The sequence below is a fragment of the Cavia porcellus genome, unplaced genomic scaffold (assembly GCF_034190915.1).
Source record: "Cavia porcellus strain 051 isolate PalLab524CR breed Dunkin Hartley unplaced genomic scaffold, mCavPor4.1 scaffold_20, whole genome shotgun sequence".
NCBI lineage: Eukaryota > Metazoa > Chordata > Mammalia > Rodentia > Caviidae > Cavia > Cavia porcellus.
Window position 1 is genome coordinate 36,865,902 of NW_026947503.1, and position 19,928 is coordinate 36,885,829.

The 19,928-nt window shown below is 37.1% G+C and overlaps 1 protein-coding gene across 4 annotated transcripts in view; it reads right to left on the reverse strand.

Annotated features, from left to right (window-relative positions):
* The window catches only part of Ark2n (arkadia (RNF111) N-terminal like PKA signaling regulator 2N), a 123,415-nt gene that overhangs the window by 82,858 nt on the left and 20,629 nt on the right, over positions 1–19,928 (reverse strand). For 3 of the 4 annotated variants that reach the window (XM_063231740.1, XM_063231741.1, XM_063231738.1), the window contains exon 2: positions 17,576–17,694. The gene's annotated coding sequence lies outside the window, so the exon portion shown is untranslated. Of the gene's footprint in view, positions 1–17,575; positions 17,695–17,788; positions 17,947–19,928 lie in introns of all 4 variants that reach the window. The other variant, XM_063231739.1, reaches the window with a different exon arrangement.

The following is a 19,928-nucleotide window of genomic DNA, read 5'->3' on the forward strand; positions in this document are numbered from 1 at the left end:
ACCTGCCTGGCAAGCATGAGGTCATGAGTTTGATCTATGGTACCAAAAAAAAAAAAAAAAAAAAAAAAAACCAAAGAAAAGAAACAGAATGGTGCAAGCAATGTTGGAACAAGCATCTATATATACTAAAATCAAAATTACCAAGAATTAAGAAAAGAGTAATAATAGAGAAGATGACACTAACCAAAGAACAAAAATCATGGCAATATGCATGAGATCATCTATTGATAGAGTAATACAGAGTGGTAAATGGATGCTACAAATTGATTCAAAGAATCATTTATTTTAAAGAAAAAAAAATAATAGAAAAAGGTCCATAAGAAACTAAAAAAAAAAAAAAAAAAAAGCCTTCCCTCCTCCAGGACATAACATTGCTTGCCACAGATAACTGCAAAAGAAAAAAAACTATCCACTTCAAGCTCCAAGGTGAAACTGTGTCCTCAGAAAAAAAACCATGTCAATATTAGTATAAGATGGTAAAAGGAAAAGTCTGGCAGAGGTTGAAAATAGTATTAGTGATTTTGCTGATGATGAACAAAACCCCTCACTGGGCAAAGAGGAAGGGAATTTAAAAGGAGGAAAAACTAACAGTTAACATATATTACTTTCTTTAGAGATTAGAGTACAAGAAATAAGAAGTGTCAGGTATGGTGGTACAGGCCTACAATCCCACACTTGGGAGGCTGAGGTAAGAGGATCACCATGAGTTAAGGCCAGGCTGGGCCACAGAAGTGAGTTCAAGGCCAGCCTAAACTACATAGCAAGACCCTATCTCAAAAGAAACAAGGGGTGACTTAGGAGTTTGGGGCTTTTTGTGCTGACATTCATGAAACAAAAACTTACATGCAAGTATGTAAACGTCCTTGGGTATCTTCTTTTGTTTATACTCAATTTTAAAAATTAAACGAGGCTATTTTCTCAATGCACCCACACTCCACTCTTAAATGCATCCTGTATCTCTGTCCAGTAAACTCTTCTTTTGCTCCTTAAAAAAATTAAAAATAAGTAAAACAAAGCCAAGCATGGTGACCCAGCTAGTCAAGAAGTTAAGGTGGGACTACAAATTCAAGGCCAGCCTGAGAAACTTAGCAAGATCCTGTCTCAAAATAAGTTTTTGTGTTGATTGGGGGTTTGGGGGATTTTTTGTTTTTTGTTTGTGTGTGTGTATGTTTTTAAGACAGGGTTTCACTATGCAGTTCAGGCTAGCCTCAAAGTTGCAGCAATCCTCCTGACTCAGCCCTCCCAAGTGTTGGAATTAGAGGCACGCACCACCAGACCTGGCTAACAAGAAATTTGTTAAAAGGGTTGAAGATGTAGCTCAGTGCTTCTTAGGTTCAATCTCTAGTACCAAAAAAAGGAAAAACAATTTAGTGCTGATCATGACTCAGTAAATTGATTTCATAAGCAAAAGGAGGCAGCCTAAAGCTTGAAAAACAAGAGAAATGTATATACAAGTAAAAGAATGTCCATAGCAACACTGTTTTGTGATAGACAAAAACATCTAGTAACAATAGAATGGAAAAACAGATTGTTATACACATATTATAATGCAGCACCATGTAACAGTGGAAGAATTTCATAGAAGAACTTCAAAAGCTATGGTAAACAAATCACAAATATGGCATCATTCAAGGTATAAAATGTTCAAAATCATACAAAATGAAATAACACATTATGTATGGATATTTATTTGTATACTACAATTTTTCAGAAACGAAGGATGGATTAGAAAAATGTCAAGTGGATGGTTATGTAAGGATGAAAGAAGCGTATTGGCAAGATTTGGGCATAGTGATGCATGTCAGGCAGCCCCAGCACTTGTAAGGGTGGGAGTACTGCCAGCTGGAGGTCAGGCTGGAACATATAGTGAGTCAAGGACATCTCAGATCATTCAAGAAGACACTGTGTCCAAGAAAAAAAAGGTGAAAGAAACTGGTAGGGCAGTTCTAGGGTCAGCAAATCCTCTCCCCAATATATTACTATAAAGCAAGACAAAACTGACAGAGAACCACTTAATCTAGAAATCCATCAAAACCACTAAAAATATAAAGTGTTGTTACTTTTAAAACTGTAGAGGTTTGGTTAAGAACATTCTTTCTTAAGGCTGCTCCTACCTCCCAAGCTCAGTAGATTCTGCCAAAATATAGCCAAATCAGACAGTTCTGCTCTGACAGAGGGGCTCACTCTGATTTTAGGTGGTACATTACATCTACATCCAAGCATTACAGATAAAAGTGACAGTATCAGCAGCAAAAAGGCTTTTTATTAGCCTGAAGATATGGTTGTAAGCCAAGCATGACAGTGCATGCCTGCAGTCCCAGAACCCTGGAGGCTGCTACCAAAGGATCGCTGCAAATTTGAGGTAAGCCTAATGTAGTGAGTTCAAGACCAACATGGACTATAAAAGCAAAACCCTGTCCAAAAAAAAAAAAAAAAAAGTGGTTGTATACCTATCAAATACATTCTTGACTGAAGATGTTCGGGTGATGTCAAAGGTATTTCAAAAAATAAATGCCAGGTGAGGCATTAGAAATCCGTAATCCCAGTGCTGAGGCAGGAAGAGCACAAACTGCAGGCCAATTTAGCAAGAATTTGTCGCAAGATGAAACAAAAAAATTCTCAAAGTTAAAAAGGCAGAAGGGATGTTCCTATAACTCAACAGTGAAGTACATTTGGATTCATGTGCTAGCACCTTAAAAAAATAAATAAAAATGAGTACAAAAAAACACCCAGGCCAGACATCCAGACAAGAGACACATGTCTATAACCTCCACAGTCTTGAGAAGTACAGACAAAAGAATCTCAAATTTAACCTAGTCTGGACAGTTTTAGGATAACCTTATCCCAAATAAAACATTTTTTAAAAGAGCCAGTGATATAGCATGAAGATTCGGGGTTTAATACCCAATAAGAAGGAAAGAAAGACAAATAGTGAGAGATAAAAGTCGCAGGTAGGATTTTTAATTGGCCACAATTTAAAACTGCACTCCCATATCCACAAAGATTCATCCACACAAAATGAAAAAAACATACTGGCACTGGTTGAACACAACCTCTGGCCAAACACCAGTAAGCTATGCTAAAAAGACAGAACAGCCATTAGAAAGCTGAACTTAAAAACAAGAAAGGAATGGGCAAGGGGACTAAGTAGAAAAATTAGCAACTATATTGCAGAAGACATTCCATTGGTTTATCTTAATTATCTAAACAGAAAGAATGAGGGTTTTCTTTGTTTGTTTTATTTTGGTGGGGGTTTTTTGGGGGGTTTTTTTGTTTGTTTGTTTGCAATACCAGAGATCGAACTCATGACCTCACGATTCCCAGGCAGGCACTTATGCCACTGAGCTAAATCTCCAGCCCCCGGAGTATTTTTAAAGAGAAAAATACCAAAATCCAAAACTGCTACAACATTTTATGTAAAATATCTTTTTTGGAGCTGGGGATTTGGCTCAGTGGCATAAGCGCCTGCCTTGCAAGCATGCAATCATGAGTTCGATCCCAGTACCCACCCCCCAAAAAAACACACAGTATTAAAAATCTTTTTTTTTTTTTTTTTTTGGTACCAGGGATCATTTACCAGGCCAGTGCTTATACTACTGAGCTATATCTCCGGCCCTAAAATATCTAATTTTTAACAACAACAACAAAAAAAAAAAACCTAAAAGAAATAGGACACTATGAACTATGCATAAAAGAAAATGTCAGTCACCGGAAGAAAGTGAATGACCTCAGCTGTTGGACTTAGCAAAAATTTCAAAAGAGCTACTGTGTTTTAAAGATGTTCAAATAATCAAAGGAAGGGATTGGGGAAGTAACCTCAGTAGTATAGTACTTGTCTAACATGCAGTTCCCTGGATTTGATCTCCAGTACTACAAGAAAAAGAAAATCTAGGCTGGGCATGGTGGCATACACATGTAATCCCAGTACTCATGAAACTGAAACAGGAGGATAGTTCAGAGTTTGAGACCAGCCTGGGCAACAAAGTGAGCTCAAGGCCAACCTGAAGTGCACAGTGAGATCCTGTGTCAAAAACACAAAAAGAGAAAGCAAGCAAGCATGCACACAAGCACGCACGCACGCAAGCTGAAGGAAAATACATTTTACAAATTAAACTGTAACAAAATAAATTCACAAATAGAGAATTTCAATAAACAGAAAGTATTTTAAAAGGACCAAATAAAGATAAGCTATAGTTGAAAACTGCAAAATCTTCAAACTAAAAATTCACTAGAAGGGCTCAACATCAAGTTCAAGAAAGATAAATAGAAACCACTCAATCTGAAGAATACCACAGAAAGAAAAAGACTGAAGAAAAACAAAAGCCTCAAAGATTTTTCAGGACAGCATCAAAAATATGGTGTGGTGGCACATGCTTGTAATCCTAGCATTTGAAAGGTTGAGCCAGAATGATCCCTAAAGGTTCAAGGTCAGCCTAGGATATACAGTGAGTTCAAGGCCAGTCTGACTTACAGAATGAAGCTCTGTCTCAAAAAAACAAAAACAAAAAAAACGACCCCATAAAGTCTAGTATGTGGTATATGCTATAACCCCATGACATGAGAAGCTGAGGCACGAGCACCACAAATTCCTGCCCAGTTTGAGGAAGTACAAGACTCTGATCTCAAATGAAAATAAAAAATTAAACCAGGTATAATGGCATATGCCTGTAATCCTCAACTTCCTGAGGTAAGATCACTGCAAGTTTCAGGCTAGCATCAATTACACAGTTCAAGACCAGCCTGAACTACATAGAAAGACCTTGTTTCAATAAATGAATGAATGAATGAATGAGCTGCGAGATGGAGCTCAGTATTTCCTGGATCTATAGCCATAACACCTAAACGTGCTTGATCTCTAGTGTTTACTAGGATCAATCCCCAGCTTCTCTCGTCCCCTCTTTCTCTCTCACACTCACACACACGTGCACACATGTAAGGATGAAACTATACTGGAGCGATATTTTTACATTTCTTGAAATTAAGTTAGACATAGTGCCATGTGCCTATAATCCCAACACTAGGGAAGTTAAACACAGCAAGCTAAACACAACAGCAACACAGCAAGTGCAAAAAGCCAGGAACATAGCAACATGACAAAGAGAAGAGGGAACTAGGTCCTCAGAACCCAGGAAGGATCTCAAAAAAGAATGGAAATTCAAGGAGAATGAAGAGAATAACTTCAAGAAGAAGCAGGTGGCAAGAGTGCTTTTTCTCTGAACCTGAACTCCATGCATGGGAGGTTCAGCACTAATCTGCAGCTACATGGTGACTGTGGGTCACCCCAGAGGCCTCTACAGAATAATGCACCAGTGGAACAAAACAGTAGATGCAGCAGCTCGCAGACTGTTGAGTTTTATCAGGTTCAGATCCCCCCCATGCAGCAGCTCGCAGACTGTTGAGTTTTATCAGGTTCAGATCCCCCCCAGGAGAGGTCAATCAGCCTGGAGCCATCTGAACTCAGAATTTGGGGCCAACTGCTGGCTCCATCTAGCATCTCCCAGCAGAGCTCAAGCCAGCAGGAGACACACAGACTGCTGTTGCCTGAACAGGTCTGGCTCAAGCCTCACAGCCAGAAACCAACCTGAACTTCAGTGAAAATAAAGGTACAGGTTCTCAGATTATTCAACCCCACCACAAAGCTGCTGCTGGCTTGCTGAGATTAATTAACTCAGATTGGGGATTTGTCTGCCCACATAGTTTACCAGAGACAGCAGGGACACACCTTAAAGTAGACACTTTTTTTAAACCTCTTTGTTTTTGTTTTGCTTTGTCTTTTCCTTGTTGGTTCTTGTTTTTGTGAGTATGAACATGATTTCTAGTTTGCTTGCTGTTCTTTTTCTTTGTACCAAGGATTGAACTGGTAACCTTGTACTTGCCAGGCAAGCCCAGTGCCACTGAGCTTCTCCAGTCCCTGTTCTTATTTCTTCCTTTTCTCTTTTCTTCCTATCTTCTGACCACTATCCCAAAATTTGTTATCTTCTAGGCTTGCCTGTAATCTCTTCCTCTTCTTCTTCTATTTCTCTTTTCCCACCAAACTTTTTTAAATTTTCTCCCCTCACAGTAAAACTGCCATACTCAGGGCTTATATACTGCATACAGTTTTCTGGTAAATTTTAGATTTTGTCATATCACCACAAATCATGTGCCATTAAAGATGACATGATTACTTCACTTTGTCATTTTCTAGGCTGTGTTTCATGCCATTGTTGTTGCTGATAGTACTATTTTAGCCAAGGTGACATAATTGTCTGGTATTCTAAGACTGAGACTGCCTAAGGATCATAAAAAATACTATATAGGTCAATGCCAAAGAAGCAGGGGCTGGGCAAAGTAGGCAGCAACTCTTCATCCCCAATAAAATGAAGAGGAAAGATCTTGCAAGACTCAAAACCCAAAAGCCAACTATACCTGGGAGACACTGAGAGAAATGGTCATTTGTAAATACTACGCTACAGGGGGTAATATTAAATGATCTCCTGCAATGCTGTGGACTCTACGATTTATTTTCCTATTTATTGTCGGGGTGATAAAGCTACTCACCATAGAAAATTTGCAAGCATCGACCCAGAAATTAAACTAAAAAAAAAAAAAAATAGAAAATGAAAAGACACTTAAACAAGATGCAAACCCAGACTTCCAACTCACCAAACACAAACCCAAGGGGTCCTGAGATGGAATGATCCAAAAATCACCCATCTGCACTCTATGAAGTGGTAACAGCAGAAGAAACAAAGCAGATGAGGTTCTAGAAAAAAATCAAATTCAAAATAATTTCTCAGATAACCACAGAGTTGGTGACTATCATGAAAGACACAGTTACCCTAGAGCAGATACTGATTTTAAGAAAAAATACAGCTTAGGAAACTGTTAGAAACCATGAATGCCCATCACAGAAACAAAGAATATATGAAACAGACTCAGACATCCAGGAGATTAAAATTTCATTGAAAGTATACACCGCAGAATGAGCCAATGAAAATAAAATCTCAGATATAGAAGATGGGACTGCAATCAACAATCATGAAAAGAAAGATTTCTTAAAAATAGCAAGGGACCTCAAGAAGTCAATCCAACAGCTGTTAGATAATACAAAGAAACAGTAACACAACACTGATTGGAGTCAATGAAAAAGCAGGAGACTGCAAAAACATTTTTAAAAAGACCTTTCACAGACAAAATAGTAAAAAACTTCCCAAACAGGGAAAAAGAATTTGACACACAGATAAGTGAGACATCAAGTCAAGCACAGCTTGGAGTGAAGTATTTCAAGCCCTAAAAGGAAAAAAAAAAAAAAAACCTTCTAACTGATACACTCCACAAATTATCTTTCAAAACTGATGGAGAAACAATATATTTCCATGACAAAGGAGTGTTCTAAAAGACATCTAAGAAAGAATAACAATAATTACAATTCCAATTAACCCTAACAGAATGAATCCACCAAGCTAGGCAAGCAATTAAACAGAGAAGAAAAAAAGGAGTCAACAAAAGGAAAATAATATGACAAAGATAAATCAATAGATATTAGTTATAACCATAAATAATTGTTTTCACCTCACAAATCAAAAGAAATAGACGTGCAGAGTCAATCCTGAAGCAAGACCCAACAATATGCTGCATACAAGAAATACATTTAATTCAAAAAGAAATTCATAGACTGAAAGTCAAAGGATGGAAAACAGTAATCCACAAGATAGGAACCCAGAAAAAAAGGAATAACTAATATATTTGCAGACAAAGTGGATTTCAAGTGAAGATTGTTTAAGAGACAAAGAAGGCACACAAAGAAGGTACACACTACGTTCTTGTAAATGGAACAATCAAAAGGAAGCGATAACAATCATAAATATATATCCATCCAATACCAGTGCATCCAACTACAAAAAACAAGTATTAACAGACATGAAAAATCAAATAAGCACTAATACAATTGTAATGAAGGACCTCAATATGCCACTGTCATAAATAGATCAACCAAACCAAAAAAATTAACATGAAATATCAAACTGAACCAAACTTTTGAACAAATAAACTTAGTAGATGACCACAGAGTATTCAACCCATCACATCAGAACACACATTCCTCTCAACTGCACACAGGATCTTCCCCCAAAACAGACCACACACTAGCTGACAGAACATAAGCAAATAAAAAAGAAATGAAATTATCCCATGCACATTATCAAACTATAGTGCAATGAAACTGGAACTCAATGGCTAAAGAAACCACAAAAACTTCATAAACACATGGAAATTTTAACATCCTCCTAAACAAAGAGTGGATCACAGATGAAATTAAAGAGGGTGATAAACTGGGCATGGTGGCACTTGCCTGTAATCCCAGGGCTGGGGTGAGGAGAGCTGAGGGAGAACTGCTGCAAATTCAAAAACAGTCTGGGCTACAAAGTGAGCCTAAGGCCAGCTTGAACTACGTTAAGGAGACCCTGTTTCCAAAAAAGATTGGGAAAAAAACAAAGAAGAAGAAGATGATAATGAGCATTGTTGCTCCCAATTGATGTGTTTTAAAATTTTTGTTTTTTTCTTTTCCTCCTTGAAATAAAATGGATTGGGGGGGGGACAAAAAAATTCAAGAAGAAATGAGACAATTTCTACTATGAAAGGATAATGCCAATATGGCATACCAGAACTTATGGGATACAACAAAAGCAGTTCTATGATGGAAACTTACAGTGGTGAGTTCCCATATCAAATCTAACAGAGCAAGCTCAAATAAACAACCTAATATTGAACCTCAAGCATCTAGAAAAAGAAGAGCAAATCAAACCCTCCTAAGAGGGATAAAATTATAAAGATCAGAGCAGAAATTAATGCAATAGAGTCTAAGGGAACAATTCAAAGAATCAATGAATCAAAGAGTTGGTTCTTATAAAGTTTAAATAAAATTGACAAACCTTTAGCCAACCTTATTAAAAAAAATTAAAGAAAAGTCTCAAATTAAGGTATTAATAATGAAATGAAAAGAGTAAAATCACAACAGATGCTGCTGATCAGCAATACCTACTTGGAAAATCTGTATTCTAGTAAGATGGAAAACACAGAAGAAATAGACAGATTTCCAGATACATATGAATTACCAAAGCTGAATCAAGAAAATGTAACAATTCTAAATAAACCAATATTAGTCAATGAAATTGAAGATGTAATTAAAAACCTGCCAACAAAGAAAAGCCCAAGCCCTGACAGATTCACTGCTAAATTCTATAAGAAATTTACAAAAGATCTAATCCTACTACTTCTCAAACTCCTTAATGAAACTGAAACGGAAGCAAGTCTCCCAAATTCATTCCTGGAAATAAGCACTACCTTGATACCAAAACCAGAGACTGATCCAACCAAAAAAAAGAACTACATGCCAATCTCCCTAATGAACACAGATGTAAAAATACTCAATAAAATATTGGCAGAAGATTATACTAGTGTATAATTTTCTTCTTGACTAAGTAGGATTCACCCCAGGGATGCAGAGATGGTTCAACATATACATCACAATAAAATATAATACACTATTATTTAAAGAGCCAAAGACAAAAACTAGATGATCATCTCAACAGATATAGAAAAGTATTTGACAAAGTCCAACACATCTTAATCATAAAAATCCTATAGAAAACTGGAATAGATGGTCTTAATCTCAATCAGATAAAAAACCATCTGTGACAAACCAACAGCCAACATCATACTAAATGGACAAAAACTGAAAGCCTTCACTCTAAAATCAAAAACAAGATAAGGATGCCCACTGTCACCACTCTTCTTCGATACAGTTTTGGAAACATTAGCCAGAGCAATGAGACCTGAGAAAGAAATGAAATGAGTAAGTTTAGGGAAAAAAGTTAAATTGTCATTATTTACAGATGACATGATATTATACTTAAAAGACTCTAAAAACTCCACCAAATTACTTCTAGATTTAATAACAAAATTCAGTAGGATAGGTAGAAAAAAGTTAGCACTCAAAACTTACACTTCCTATAACAAACTCACTGAGAAAGAAATTAGGGAAACAATACCTTTCACAATAGCATCCAAAAATTAAATACCCAGGAACCAAATCTGAGGAAGAAAGTAAAAGACCTTTACCTAACCATAGCACTCTGCTCCCAGTAATGAATTTGGGAGTATTGCTAGCCTTTCAAAAGGTGATCAAAGAGGCTATCAGAAAGTGGGAAGAAGATACCCCTTTTTCTTGGGTAGGAAGAAACAATACAGTGAAAATGGGCATATTTCCAAAACAGTTATACAGATTTAATGCAATCCTGATCAAAATAACAATAGCATAGTTTACAGAAATAGATCCTAAACAATCCTAAAATTCATTTGGAACCAGAAGAGACCTAGAATAGCAAAAGCAATTCTGGGCAACAAAGACAATGCAGGAGACATCACAATCCCTAGCTTAAAATTATGCTACAAAGCTACTATGATAAAAACAATATACTAAGAAAAAAAAAAAAACAAGGATCAATGGAACAGATTCAAAGATACAGAAACTGTTGGTTTGTCACGGATGGCTTTTGTCAGATTGAGTTAAACACCATCTATTCCAATTTTCTGTAGGTTCTTATCATGAATGGATGTTAGACTTTGTCAATCATTTTCCTGCATCTAATGAGATGATCATATGGCTTTTGTCTTTGGCTCTTGTTTCTGTATCATCAGGGAGCCAAACAACTTCTCTGGAAGAAAAATAACCTCTTGTACAAGTGGTGCAGTCCAGACGGATGGCTCATGCCTGTAATCCCAGACTTTGGAGCATGAGGCAGCCAGGGTTACATAGTGAGTTCTGGACCAGCATGAACTGCATACTGAGAATCTATTCAAAAAATTAATAATACTAGTAACAATAGTATTGCAAAAACTGGCTTTTCACATGCCAAAGATTAAAACTAGACCCACATCTTTTACTATGTACTAATCTAAAATCAAAATGGATCAAAGACCTAAATATTAAAACAGAAACACAATCTGCTAGAAGAAAGACTAGACAGAATTTTTAAAGACACTAGTGTAGGCAAAGACTTTATGAATAAAATCCCAAACACATAGAAATTATCACAAAGAATCAACAACTGAGACTACATCTTATTATAAAGCTTTTGCATAGCAAAAGAAACCACCAACAAAGTGAAGAGATAGCCCACAAAGTGGGAAATATTTTTGCCAGCTATTTCTCAGATGACTAATACCCAGAATATATTAAGAACTTAAAAATCAGAACCGCTCAATTTAAAGACCTCATCCAAAAATGGGCATCTGAAATGAATACATACTTCTCAGATAAAGAAGTAGAAAGGACAAATAAATATATGAAGAAATGTTCAATATCACTGGTCATGCAAGAGATGCAAATTAAAACATGTAAAGATTTCACCTCATTCCAGAAAGAATGGTTATCAAGAAAACAACCAATAACAAATGCTAGGAGGGAGCCAGGGATATAGCTCAGTGGCGTAAGCACCTGCCTGGCAATTGCAAGGTCCTGAGTTCAATTCCTAGTACAAACAAAACAAAACAGAACAAAACAAATACTGGCACCGCTATGGAGAAAAAAGAACTCTTTTCCACTGTGGGGGCAGTGTAGACTGGGGCAACCACAATGGAAGTCAGGGTGGAGATTCTTCAAAAAACTAAAATACAGCTTCCATTTGACCCAGCTATTCCCCTTCTTGGGATCTTCCCAAAAGAATTAAAAGGATCATACCACAGCAATATATGTACATCCATGTTTACAGTGACAAAGTTTGAAATAGCTAAATCTTGGAAACTGCCCAAATGCTCATCAACTGATGAAGCAATGGATAAAAGATGTGATTTTTTTACAATGGAGTACTTCTCTGACATTAAGCAGGTTAAGCTTGAAACATTTCTAGTTAAATGGATACACCTTGAGACTATACTTTTAAGTGAAATAAATTGTACAAACATGTAAATATCACATTATCTGATACAAGAAACTGAAATAAATAAGGACCAAAATGTATAATACCTATGGGAAGTGGCAAGAAAATGTTCAAATGAGAAGGAGTTTGAACAGGGCAGAGGAGAGGAAAGAAGGCACCAGAAAAAAAAAGAAGGAAAAAATGGAGATAAAGCTTTGGTTTAAAAAAAGGCTAAAGAGAGGGGAAGGGAATGAAAAAAAACGAAGCAAGATATACCGTGTATAGGTACAAATTCTCTCTGAAAGTTATCACTATGTATATCTAAAATGTACAAATAAAGATAAAAAAAGATATATCATGTGCAGGTATACAAATTCCCTACACTGAATCTTATCACTATGTCTAGCAAAAATGTATCCATAAAATGAACTTTTTTAAAATAAAGATGGGTTGTCTAGTATGCACAAGGCCTTGAGTTCCACCTCCAGGACTACCAAAAGAGTAGGGTAAGTAATTCTTATAATTTAAGACTTTCACATATGCTAGTCCCCTCGGGCTGACTCATTCTTCCTCCTCATTCTGCCCAACTCTTCCATCCTTCAGCTCACAAGACATTTTCTCAAAACATACTTTTCTTAATTGCTGTCACATTCAAACTTTCCCAACACTGTGGCAAATCTTTTCTTCCTTTTCTTAAAAGAATACTTACCGAAAGCTATAGCCATGCACATAACTGTTCACATGTCAGTAAATTTTCTCCAGCCTTTCATACAGTTAGTAAAACTGAGTTAGGTAACAGGATCTATTCATCTTTCTCAAAATTACTCTATTTCTTTTTTTTTTTTTTTTTTTTTTTTTTTGCCATCGGGGATTGAACTCACAACCTTGTGCTTACCAGGGAAGCACTTGAGCCACTGAGCTCAATTCCTAGCCCATTCTATTTCCTTTTTCCTTCCTATCTATTGGTAGAACTCTGGCAATAACTAGGACAAATACTCCTGGATCCAAATATGAATCCAAAAAAGAAACCAAGTATTAAAGGATTGCAATACAGGACAGAGAGTGCATCTAAGTAGTAGAACACTTGCTTAGCATCTGTGGGGCCCTGGGATCAATCTCAAGCACCTAAAAGTGAAAGGAAAAGATGACAAGGCAAAATTGTGTCCCAGAATTCCTCATTCATAATACGACAGGTAGTAGATAAATATACCCTGGGAGAAATCATAAAGTAAACTGAAAAGAGCCTTTAACAGACATTAACATATCAGTTTTTATAATGGTAGTCGGCAAATAAAGTGATGCTTATTATTAAAAAAACATGAACCAGTTTTTTCAATACATCAGGTGTGGCAACAAATTACTTTTGGAGGGAAAAAAAAAGGACTTAAAATATGCATAAAACACAGAGATGTCTTCCTACATCCCACTGTTCTACTTAAATAGTTAACAACTTCTTGTATACTTGGAATTGTGAGAAAGGACCACAATGAATGGAGCCTTATCAAAGACTAACTGCAAGAAACCCTCCTGAGGATTTCGACTCAGTAATGCATAAAATCACTGAGCACTCAACACAAGAAAGGCTTCCTAATTATCCCTTTCAATTTTCATATTTTGAACAATCATCATTAACCACCGTTAAACACCACTATGACATGACACTTCCAAATAAATGAATAAACTAAAATTGTACTGACCTCTTTGATGGGAAAAATAAAGTCATTTGGTGTTACAAGTTTACTATTACAACAGGGACTTTTCCATTGACAAAATTAAAACTATAAAGTTAAAATGAGCACAACCCATTAAATGATACTGTTTCCGGGATAAGGATATAGCTCAGTCCTTGAGTGCCAATGTAGCAAGCACAAGGCCCTGGGTTCTACCAGAAGTATTAAAATCAATCAATCAACCAGACTCTTTGTAAGCCAAGATTCTGCTCCATGGTCACATAAAAATGGAGCATCCTAACAGTTAACAATACAACAATTTTTTTTTTCAAGGCAGGGTATTGCTATGTAATTTAGATTTAACTTGAATTTGGCAATCCTCCTGCCTCAGCCACCCAAGTGTTGGAATTACATGTGTGCACCACCACACCCAGTCAATAATTTATTTATTATCACCCTAGAACTATAAGCAGTTAATATCTCAAACATGATCTTTATGAACCAGTTAATTTACACCACTGTTTCACATAATAAGCTATACAGTATTAGATAATTCAGAATCCAACTTTGTCTTCCTGCATGAACAAATTAGACCAAACCAAAAAAAAAAAAAAAAAAAAAAAAAAAAACCAACCCTACTTAAAAAGGGTCCAAATCTTTTTATTGACAAAATAAGAAAGTAGAAGAAATATTTTTCCCTGTCGCAGAAATGATGTAAGTTTTATTAAGGCAATCCTCTCTATTCCCTTGTAATATAAAACTATTCCAAACAGGCTACATTCTCTGTTGTTTAGCTTCAAATACCAAGTGATAAAGTTTATACCAATCTCCCTTGAAAGCACACTGTATTTTGAACAGAATAGAGTACTACCTTTTAAAGATTACTACGGTCTAAGATTACTACTATGTCATTTAAGATTGACACGAGTAATTCTGTCTATAACTGTGAACAAAAATGTCAAGTAAGCTGGGCATGGTGGCACAAGCCTGTAATTGCCAGCCCTTGAGAGACTGAGGAAGGAGGATCGCTGCAAGTTTGAGGACAGACTGGATTACACAGTGAATTCAAGGCCAGTCTGACCTTGACCTACATCACAAGACCCTGTCTCAAAAAACAAACAAAAAAATCAAACATAAAAAGTATATATGAAAAACAATATGTTTCACCAAGTTTGAGACTAGCTTAAGCTACAAAGTGAGCTCAAGGCCAGCCTGAATTGTACAGTGAGATCCTGTCTCAAAAAAACAAAAACAAAAAAAATATATTAAACCTTCTATAGTCCACCCTTACTTTCAATGTTTAAATTCCTTAACTACTTACATCTCTACAAAAACTCTACACCAGTAAACATTCAAAAGTGTAAACAGGTTACAAAGTGTGGTGGTGCAAACCTGTGATATCAAAACTCTGGGATGCTGAAGCAGGAGGACTAGAAATTTAAGCTCAGCCCAGCCTGCACCAGTAGTGAGATCCTGTCTCAAAATATTTTTTAAAAAGGTCTTAGGATGCAGCTCACTATGAAGATACAAGGTTCAATTCCCAATACTATTAAAAAAAAAAAGTAATAAGAAGCCAGGCCTCTGAAGCAGAAACTTAATAGCTGAATTCTCTACTTTTTAAATGAAAAATCAAATCAGTCAAACTCCTCTTTTTCAAAAAAAAAGAAAGAAAGAAAGAGAAGACAAAATGGAATTGTTACACATTACAACTGTGGAACTTAAAGGACTTTTACAAAATGAACATATCCACATAATGACTACACTGATACAAGAATATTCCCAATATCCCAGAAGTATCTTTCATGTACCCTGTAACCATTACACCTCCTCAAAAGCAACCCCTAGTCTGACCTTCACTGTCACAGACCAGTACTGTCCATCCCCAACCTAAACAGAACAGAAATATTTTCAGGGTTTTTTTTTTGTTTGTTTGTTTGTTTGTTTTTGGCACCAGGGATTGAACTCATGACCTGGCACTTGCCAGGCAGACACTTATGCCACTGAGCTAAATCCCTGGCTTTCCCCAACCTTCACCTAAACAAAATCCTGTAAGGATAGTTCAATACCATGTCTTTTCCATTAACACATGAATTGAACACAGTAGTATTCAACTTTCTCTTTCCCCTTTTAGACCACACCGTTTAGTTTTGGGGGGCGTTGTTCTATTTTTTGGTGATATGGGTAGTTATGGTACTGGGAATGAAATCCAAGAGCACTCTACCACTGAGTTACTTCCTCAGCCCTTTTTATTTTTTATTTTGAGCCACAGTCTTCCCTAAATTGCCTACACTGGTCTTGCGCTTGCAATTTTTTAGTCTTCCAAGTAGCTGGGATTACAGGCATGCACCACTGCACTGAGCTAATTTATGAACATTCAACTTTTTTTCAATGCTAAAGATAGAATTCCAGGTCTAGCACATACTAGTGAAGTACTCTACCACTGAACTACATATCTTCCAGCACCATTTTTTCTTTTTCTTCCCTTTTGTACTAGAGATTGAAAACAGGGCCCAACACTAAACTACTTCTCTAGTCTTTTGAGACAGGGTTTCACCAAGTTGCCCAGGACCAAACTGACAAAATCCTGAACAGCCAGGACTGCAACACACTCCTGATTAGCTTGGACCACAAGTATGCACTACAACTCCTGGCTTCATTCAATCTTCAATGGACATTTAGGTTGTTTTTAGTTTGTGCTATCATGAGCAATGAGTTCACAAGAAGTTCTGTACATGTCTTCTTGCATACATCTGTACCTATTTCTATTGAATGTACATATATCTAGGAGTTAATACAACTCCTAGGTGTTTAGAATATGCATATATTTAGAATATGGTTCTGTTCAGCTTTAGTAGAAACTTTTCTAAAATGATTGTCACTTTGCCTTCCCAGGAGCTAGGAATATAGCAAAGCCCCCAACACATACAAAGTCTGGCATTTTTTCCCCACATCCTCACAAGCCTGCTGTTCATTTTTTAGTCATTCTGGCAAAAGTAAAACAGTATTTTGTTCTAAACCTAACAAAATATATACCAATCTTGAGTTATTAATATAACTCAAATCTAGATATTTCTATTTCAAAATCTCATAAGAAAAAAAAAAAAAAAAAAAAAAAGAAGAGAAAATCTCTCCAAATAGAGTCTTTGCCTGTTCTATAACCTCTCTGGTGACACTAAAATACTATCTTATGTAGCACTTACTTGAGAATACCTTATTTTTCCTCTAACTAACATGCCTATTCAGTGGTACCAAACCTACGCATGTATGCTGCAGTAAGCAGGCAGAACCCTCTCTGTGGGCAGGTAAGCCATGTTGTCCCAACAGCCAAGTATTGGATAACAGTCGTTTTTTCCTAAACTAAAACATCAGTATTCCAGTTTAATTGCAGTGTTGGCACTTCATAAGTAAGTGGATTTTGGGTTACAGTTTGGGCACTCAATCTCTAAAAGGTTCACCATCACTGGCCTAAGCCATGCACTGCACACAAAAAAATAGCTGAATTCGTTTTCATAAACACAAGTAATTGGTGTGGCAGAGTCATTTAGAGCATGTGACATACATGCTTCTCATAGAGGGCAACTAAGTCCTAGAGAAAATGTAATGAACATTTTTTAGTATTTTGCTGACCTATCAAAAATTTAAGAAAAATGGCTGGGCCTGTGGTGCATACTTGTAAACTCGGCACTCAAGATGCTGAGGAAAGAGGATTACAAACTCAAGGCTAGTGTGGGTTACAGTGAGAAATCATCCAGAGAGAGAGACAGAGACAGAGACAGAAGGGGGGACTGCTACTTCATCCTTCCACACAAACACAATCACACACACACACATAGTCCCAAAAGAGTAAGCAGAAAAGGGAGATTAATCTAAGGATAAGCAATTTGGAAATATCAGAGCTGCCCCCAGAGTAAATGATATAACCATTTGGGAAGAGATCAAACTTTTGGCCAGGGAAAATAAGAAACTCAGACCTGATATTCCCGCATTGAGCTGGGGAGGGCTTACCAGGAAGCTTGCAGGCAGGGGCAAGGAGATCAGCACCCACAGAATAAATCTGGTATCACCGTCTTATTCGTACTTAGATCTAGAATTCAAAATCTCATTGTCCATGTGGTCAAGAAACCCTGAAAAACAAAAGAAACAGGCAATGAAGGAAATAACTGCCAATTTATGGTCTCAGGATCTCTAAATCTAAAGTTTAAGCAAGTAGAACCTTACATGAGAAGTACTTCAAAAGAGCAGGAGGAGCCAGGCATTGTGGTCTATGCCTATAATCCCAGTTCTTGGGAAGCTAAGACGGGATGATCACTGGAAGTCTGAAACCAGCCCAGGTTACTCTGCTGTCCCACTGCCGCCACAATGAGAGACTTCTTTTGCTTTATGAAACAAAGTAAAAATTACATTTTAAAAACTGCATTTACAGGGGCCAGAGATATAGCTCTGCAGCACAGCACTTGTCTGGCAAGTGCAAGGTGGTGAGTTTGACCCATGGTATCAAAAACAAGAATAAAAATAAATAAATGAAAACTGCCTTTACACTGGGCACAGTGGCACACACCTATAACCTTGGCTATGCAGAAGGCTGAGACAGGAGGATCACAAATTGAAGTCAACTCATACAACTTAACAAAATCCTATTTCAAAATAGTTTGTGTGTGTGTTTTGTTTTGTTGTTGCTTTTGTTTTGTACTTTTGAAACAGGGTTTCACTATGCAGTTCAGGCTGATCTTGAATTCTCACTCTGTAACCCAGGCTGGCCTCAAATTCACAGTGATCTTCCTGCCTCAGCCTCCCAGACTAGTGGGATTATAGGCATCCCACACCATGCCTGGCTCAAAATAGAATTTTTAGCAAGGTCTGAGGGTAGAGAGTAGCTCAGTAATGCAGCACTTGCCTAGCATGCTCAAACACCCTACGTTCAATTTCCAGTCACTGCCAAAAATAAAACAAAACAAGAAGAAGTTGAACATACATATCCCTAAGGAGGAGCTGGGCGCAGTGGCACATGCCTGTAATTCCAGCACTTGAGAGACTGAGGCAGGAGGATTGTTGTGAGTATGAGACCAGCATGGGCTATAAAGTGAGCTCAAGGCCAGCCTGAACTGCACTGCAAGATCCTGTCTTGAAGGAAAAAAAAAAAAAAATAACAATGGTAGTACATGCCTATACGTCCAGCTACTCAGGTGGTTGAAGCATAAAGACCACAAATTTGAGACCACAAATAGCTTAGAGAAATCAGTGAAACCTTATATAAAAACAAAATTTAAAAAGAGTTGGGGATACTGTAGCTCAGTACTGCAACACTTGCCAAGCACATGTAAGGCCCCCAGTTCAATTTCCAGCACCACAATCAATCACTAAGTAACCAACCAACCACAACAGTAATTTACATATAGTTATCCTAAATAGCTCTTTGGTGTGGCTAGTATTTTGGCTATAGGATTTAGAGATTTTGCAAGTGCAGGACACCTAGCTCTTGTCACAGATGGTGAAACTATCACTACTTTGATAAACCCGGTAAAGTATGGAAGTAGTAAACTTACTAAGGAAATCATAATTGGAGAAGAGAAATTCATTCATGTTTCTGAAATTGTTCCTGATAAGGACTTTACTACTGTTTTATATGCTGCCACCAAACAAATTTAAATGAAACAAAAATTATTGCATGAGGCTCTTGATGCATTCTTGCCCAAACTGTGAAGAACACTAGAATAGTTTATGGAGAAGGCTGTTCTGCCATGATTGCTCACGCTGTGACACAGAATGCACAGAAGCTATTGAAATGAGGTCTTAAAGCACTGACAGTGTTGCCAACCATCCAAACTAAAAATGTGGGATACTACAGTACAGATCTGGTGGCTCATTTGCAAACTTCTCCAGCTTCTACTGCCTTCCAGTAAAGGCAATATAACTGCTGGGCTGGATATAAAGGAACATACCACTGGAAATAAGGCATACTTGTTTAAAGTTACCACATGAAGTAGCTAAATCTATAGGTTATGGATGATTCTACATGTAGACCGCACCAAAACACCACCAAGAAAGCCAGGTGTGATGCTACACTTCTATAATTCTGGCACTTAACTCAAGAGGCAAGTAGGCGGACTAACACCTGTCTGAAAAAAAAAAAACCTTAAAAAAGAGCACCAAGAAAACATTTCTTTCCCCATTCCTTTCGTTTGTTGTTGATGTTTTATTTTGTTTTTCTGGGGTTTTTTTCCCCCAGCAAAGTTGTGCTTGGATTCAGGCTGGCCTTGAAACTCACTGTGTAGCCCAGGCTAGGCTCAAACTTGCAGTAATCCTCCACCCTCAGCCTCCAGTGCTGGGATTACAGGCATACGACACCACACCCAGTCCT